Raw genomic sequence first — 6,682 nt, 5'->3', positions numbered from 1 at the left:
CCTGTCCTCAAACATTTTTAATGGCTCCACATCATCTACAAGATAAAGTCAAAAATCCTTGAGGAAGGAAGCATAGTATTGTGGTTAAAAACACAGCCATAGACATTTATCCAAAGGAAAGGACATAATTCAACCTGAGGAAGCCAATTTAGGAGAAAAAAAAAAGGAAATCAGTATATCCAAGAGATGTCTGCACTCCATATTTATGCACCCCCATATTTATTGCAGCACTACTTAGAGTAGCCAAAATAGGAAATCAATCTCTGTGTCCAACAACAGATGAATAAAGGAAATAGGGTGTATAATACACAATGGAATACTTTTCAGCCATTAAAAAGAACAAAATCCTGTCATTTGCAGCAACATGGATGGAACTGGAGGACATGTTAACTGACTTAAGCCACGAACAGAAAGTTAAAACACTGCATGTTCTCACTTATATGTGACGCTTTTAAAAAGTTGATTTCATAGAAGTGAAAGATAGAACAGAGGATACTGGAGGCTGGGAAGAGCAGGGGGAAGGAAGGGACAGGGAAAGATTTGTTAAAAGACACAAAATTGTGGCTCACACCTGTAATCCCAGCACTTTGGGAGGCCGAAGGGGGTGGATCATGAGGTCAGGAGTTCACGACCAGCCTGGCCAAGATGGCGAAACCCCATCTCTACTAAAAATACAAAAATTAGCTGGTCGTGGTGGTGGGCGCCTGTTATCCCAGATACTCGAGAGGCTGAGGCAGAGAATTGCTTGAACTCGGGAGGCAGAGGTTGCAGTGAGCCGAGATCGCGCCATTTGCTCTCCAGCCTGGGAAACAGAGCAAGACTCCGTCTCAGAAAAAAAAAAAAAAAAGACAAAATTGGGCCTGGCACAGTGGCTCACACCTGTAATCCCAGCACTTTGGGAGGCTGAAGCGGGCAGATCCCGAGGTCAAGAGATTGTGACCATCCTGGCCAACATGGTGAAAACCCGTATCTACTACAAATACAAAAATTAGCTGGGTGTGGTGGCATGCACCTACAGTAGTCCCAGCTACTAGGGAGGCTGAGGCAGGAGAATCGCTTGAACCCGGGAGGCAGAGGTTGCAGTGAGCTGAGATTGTGCCACTGCACTCCAGCCTGGCAACAGAGCAAGCCTCCATCTCAAAAGAAAAAAAAAAAAGACACAAAATTACAATTTTTTTGAGACAGGGTCTCTGTTGCCCAGGCTGGAGTGCAGCAGCAGGATCATGGCTCACTGCCTCCTTGACCTCCTGGGCTCAAGCTGTCCTCCCACCTTGGCTTCCAAAAGTGCTAGGATTACAGCTGTGAGCCACCACACTGGCCCCCAATTACATTTGTTTGTTCGTTTGTTTGTTTGTTTGAGATAGGATCTCACTTTGTCACCCAGGCTGGAATACAGTGATGCAATCACTGCTCACTGCAGTCTCGACCTCCTGGGTTCAAGTGATCATTGCACCTCAGCCTCGTGGGTAGCTGGAACTACAGGCTTGTGTCACCACGCCTGGCTAATTTTTTGTACTTTTTGTGGAGATGAGATTTCATCATGTTGCCCACGGTGATCACCTGAGCTCAAGTGATCCCCACTCCTCAGCCTCTCAATGTGCTGGGATTACAGGCGTGAGCCACCTCGCTTGGCCCCAAATTACATTTAGATAGGAGGAATAAATTCTAGTGTTCTTGGCTGGGTGCGGTGGCTCACACCTGTAATCCCAACACTTTGGGAGGCTGAAGTGGGCAGATTACCTTAGATCAGGAGTTTGAGACTAGCCTGGCCAACATGGCGAAACCCCATCTCTACTAAAAATACAAAAATTAGCCGAGCACGTTGGTGGGTGCCTGTAATCCCACCTACTAGGAGGCAGAGGCAGGAGAATCACTTGAACCCCGGAGGCGGAGGTTGCAGTGAACCAAGATCGCACCATTGCACTCCAGCCTGGGCAACAAAAGTGAGACTCCATCTCAAAAAAAAAAAAAAAATTCTAGTGTTCTATATCACTGGGGGATAACTATGATTAACAATAATATTTTCAAATAGCTAGAAGAAGGATATTGAATGTTTGTGCTGGAGACAAATAAATTATATATTTGTGAGGCCAGGCACGGTGGCTCACGCCTGTAATCCCAGCACTTTGGGAGGTTAAGGTGGGCAGATTATTTGAGGTCGGTAGTTCAAGACAAGCCTGACTGACATGGTGAAACCTTGTCTTTACTAAAAAGTACGCAAATTGGCCAGGAGTGGTGGCAGGTGCCTGTAGTTCCAGCTACTTAGGAGGCTGAGACATGAGAATCACTTGAAACCGGGAGGTGGAGGTTGTAGTGAGCCAACGTCGTGCCACTGCACTCCAGCTTGGACGACAGAGCGAGACACCATCTCAAAATAAATAAATAAATAAATGATAAATTTTTTAGATGACAGATATACTAACTATCCTGATCTGATCACTAAACATTTTATGTATTGAAACATCACTATGTGCCCCATAAATATGTACAATTATGTGCCAATTAAAAATTAAAATAAAATAAAACAACAACAAAAAGAGAACACAGCTTTAGAGCCAGCCAGACCTGAATTTGAGTGTGAACTTTAAGGTCTTTTAGCTGTATGACTTTGGACAAGTTGCTTTACTTCTCTGAATCTCAGTTTTCTCATCTGCAAAGTGGGACTGATAATAATACCTATCTTTTAAGGTCGTAGAAGATTAAGAGATATAATTATTGGCCAGGTGCCATGGCTCACGCCTATAATCCCAGCACTTTGGGAGGCCGAGGCGGGTAGATCACAAGGTCAGTAATTCGAGACCAGCGTGGCCAGTATGGTGAAACCCCATCTCTACTGAAAATATAAAAATTAGCCGGGCATGGTGGCGGGTGCCTGTAGTCCCAGCTAGTCGAGAGGCTGAGGCAGGAGAATAGCTTGAACCCAGGAGACGGAGGTTGCAGTGAGCCAAGATGGCACCACTGCACTCCAGCCCGGGCGACAGAGCCACATTCTGTGTCAAAAAAAAAAAAAAAGACAGAGAGAGATAATTCTTGTCAACTGCTTAGCACAGTGTTTAGTAAGTGCATAGTAAATGTGTAGTAGGTGGTAACTACTACATGGCATTCAGTATTCAGATCCTTCATAATTTAGCCTCTCCCTGTCCTTCTAGTCACACCTCCTGCGACATCACTACTCCAGCATCACTCCCCTAACACCCAATTCTCTGTCATGCCTCTATGCCTTTCTTTCTCCTTAGAATCCCTTTCCTTTCTTTTCTAATTTTATGGGAGAGTGGAGTCTTCCTGAACACCCATTCCTCTCTTTCCAGGCACAATTCATATAACTATGGAGATGATGTCTTCTGTAGTCTCTGGAATAGTTCCAATCTCAAATATTGTCTGTTGTAAAGACTGTTCTCATTTTTTATTCTGAAAATATGGTTATCAAACCATAGCACTTACACAAACTTTATGATGGCACCTATTACATTGTATTCTAATGATTCACATGTCTGTTCCCCTCATTAGTCTGTGATCTTTTTGAGGGCAGGGGCTTAATCTTTTCCTTTTTTTAATTAAAAAAATTTTTTTTGGAGACATGGTTTTGCTCTGTCGCCCAGGCTGGAGAGTGGTGGTGCAATTTTAGCTTACTGCAGCCTCGACCTCCTGGGCTCAAGTGATCCACCCATCTCAGTTTCCTTAGTAGCTGTGACTACAGGTGCGCACCACCACGCTCAGCGAATTTTTGTATTTTTTGTAGAGATGGGATTTTTGCCATGTTGCCCAGGCTAGTCTTGAACCCCTGGGCTCAAGCAATCTGCCTGCCTCAGCTCCCAAAGTGTTGGGATTACAGGAGTGAGCCATCCTGCCTGATGATGGGCTTAATGGTCATCTGTGTATTCCAGGAACTCTAATAGTGCCTGGGACGTAGCTTGGGCTAAATAATGTTAATTGAGTGAGTTAATTAATGAATGATTAATTGAATAAATAACCCATCCTCTTATTGTAGAATCCTTTCCTTGCTCTTGCCAGTCCCCATCCCTTCATTCTAATCTTAGAAACTGTTCTGGCTGGGCGCAGTAGCTCATACCTGTAATCCCAGCACTTAGGGAGGCCGAGGCAGGCAGATCACGAGGTCAAGAGATCGAGACCATCCTGGCTAACACAGTGAAACCCTGTCTCTACTAAAGATACAAAAAATTAGCCGGACGTGGTGGTTTGTGCCTGTAATCCCAGCTACTTGGGAGGCTGATGCAGGAGAATCGTTTGAACCCGGGAGGCGGAAGTTGCAGCGAGCCAAGATCGCACCACTGCACTCTAGCCTGGGCGACAGAGGGAGACTCTGTCTCAAAAAAAAAAATAATAATAAAATAAATAAATAAATAAATAAAATAAATAAACTGTTCTAAGATATGAATGACACTTTAATAAAGGTGTGGGTGTGTACTCACATGTACTGAAGTCTGTACCTGTGGCCCTACTTTGAGGTCATCAGATTGTACCCCCTTTCCCAAAGTATGTATTGGTGAACTCCCTTTTCTGTTTCCTTGGGGGCACTAAGCCAACATGTCCTGCTCTGCCCCTGTTTCCACACCCTGCCACGTCACCACAGTTCTACTATGCTAGGAATGTTACTGGGGAGGAGTGGTTCCATGACTCAGAGGACACCCCAGGTACTGAGTGGGAGTGGGGGCGCCCCAGGGACTGAGTGGGAGTTGGTGAAATTAAAAATAAAAATAGTACTTGATGAAAATAAAAATTAAAAATATAAAAAATTAGCTGGGCGTGGTGGTGCATGCCTGTAGTCCCAGCTACTTGGGAGGCTGAGGCAGGAGAATCGCTTGAACCCGGGAGGTGGAGGTTGCAGTAAGCCAAGCGCCACTGCACTCCAGCCTGGGTGACAGAGCCAGACTCTGTCTCAAAAATAAAATAAAATGGAATTCACAGATTAGCTCACAGGGAGAAGATTCCTCTGTTTGACTGCGTTGGTCATTCTGGGATTTATTAGTCTGTTTCCAATTTTAAAATCAGAAACAGCTTTACATCAACACCAGCCGAATTTTTTTTTTTTTTTTTTTTTTTTTTTTGAGACGGAGTCTCGCTCTGTCGCCCAGGCTGCAGTGCAGTGGCACGATCTCGGCTCAGTGCAAGCTCCGCCTCCCAGGTTCATGCCATTCTCCTGGCTCAGCCTCCCGAGTAGCTGGGGCTACTACAGGCGCCGGCCAACTCACCCGGCTAATTTTTTGTATTTTTAGTAAAGACGGGGGTTTCACCGTGTTAGCCAGGATGGTCTCGATCTCCTGACCTCGTGATCCGCCCGCCTCGGCCTCCCAAAGTGCTGGGATTACAGGCGTGAGCCACCGCGTCCGGCTACACCATCCGATTTCTAAAGTAACTCAGGAAATGGTAGCAACCCTATGCCTTTTCGGAAAACAAGGATAATTTATTCAACAAATATTTATTTATTGAATACCTATGAGCCAAATCCTGTGCTCAGTGTGCCCCTCACTAGTTCCTGTCCTGTTTAGTTGAGTGGAGGGTATAGGTACAGGGAATTATAAAATACTTCAACACAACAAAATTCCACTGCTGTGGAATTACAAACAAGATTTTGTCTACTTTCGGTGCCCAAAGGAAGACGAATAATCCAGCAGGTGGCAGCAGGGAAACAATTATTTTAGATCTTCATAAGGGAGGAGTAGAAGGCTGCCGTAAATGCATGGGGATTTTTTTTTTTTTTTTTTTTTTTTTTTTTGAGTTGGAGTTTCGCTCTTGTTGCCCAGGCTGGAGTGCAAAGGCGCCATCTCGGCTCACCGAAACGTCTGCCTCCCAGGTTCAATCAATTCTCCTGCCTCAACCTCCGGGGTAGCGAGTAGCTGGGATTACAGGAATGCTCCACTACGCCTGGGTAATTTTGTATTTTTAGTAGAGACGGCGTTTCTCCATGTTGGTCAGGCTGGTCTTGAACTCCCGACCTCAGGTGATCCGCCCGCCTCGGCCTCCCAAAGTGCTGGGCTTACAGGCGTGAGCCACTGCACCCGGCCTTTTTTTTTTTTGAGACTGAGTTTCGCTCTCGTTGCCCAGGCTGGAGTGCAATGGCGCGATCTCGGCTCACTGCAACCTCTGCCTCCTGGGTTCAAGCGATTCTCCTGCCTCAGCCTCCCGAGTAGCAGGGATTACAGGCACCCGCCACCACGCCCAGCTAATTTTTTGTATTTTTAGTAGAGACGCGGTTTCACTATGTTGGCCAGGCTTGTCTCGTACTCCTGAGCTCAGATGATCCACCCACCTCGGCCTCCCAAAGTGCTGGAAATTCAGGCGTGAGCCACCGCGCCCGGCCTGCATGGGGATATTCTATGGATGTTCGGGTCCTAGGTTACTTTATGAGGACCCACAAGACATCTGGAAAGAGGATAACCAGGTCATTCTGGGGGTTACAAAACCTGTTTGTTTTTTTTTTTTTTTTTTGAGACAGTTTCGCTCTGTCGTCCAGGCTAGAGTGGAGTGGCGCGATCTCCGCTCACTGCAAGCTCCGCCTCCCAGGTTCATGCCATTCTCCTGCCCCAGCCTCCCGAGTAGCCTGGGACTACAGGCGCCCGCCACCACGCCCGGCTAATTTTTTGTATTTTTAGTAGAGACGGGGTTTCACTGTGTTAGCCAGGATGGTCTCGATCTCCTGGCCTCGTGATCCACCCGCCTCGGC

The sequence above is a fragment of the Pan troglodytes genome, chromosome 1 (assembly GCF_028858775.2).
Source record: "Pan troglodytes isolate AG18354 chromosome 1, NHGRI_mPanTro3-v2.0_pri, whole genome shotgun sequence".
Taxonomy (NCBI): Eukaryota; Metazoa; Chordata; class Mammalia; order Primates; family Hominidae; genus Pan; species Pan troglodytes.
Note: the sequence above shows the minus strand (reverse complement) of the source record.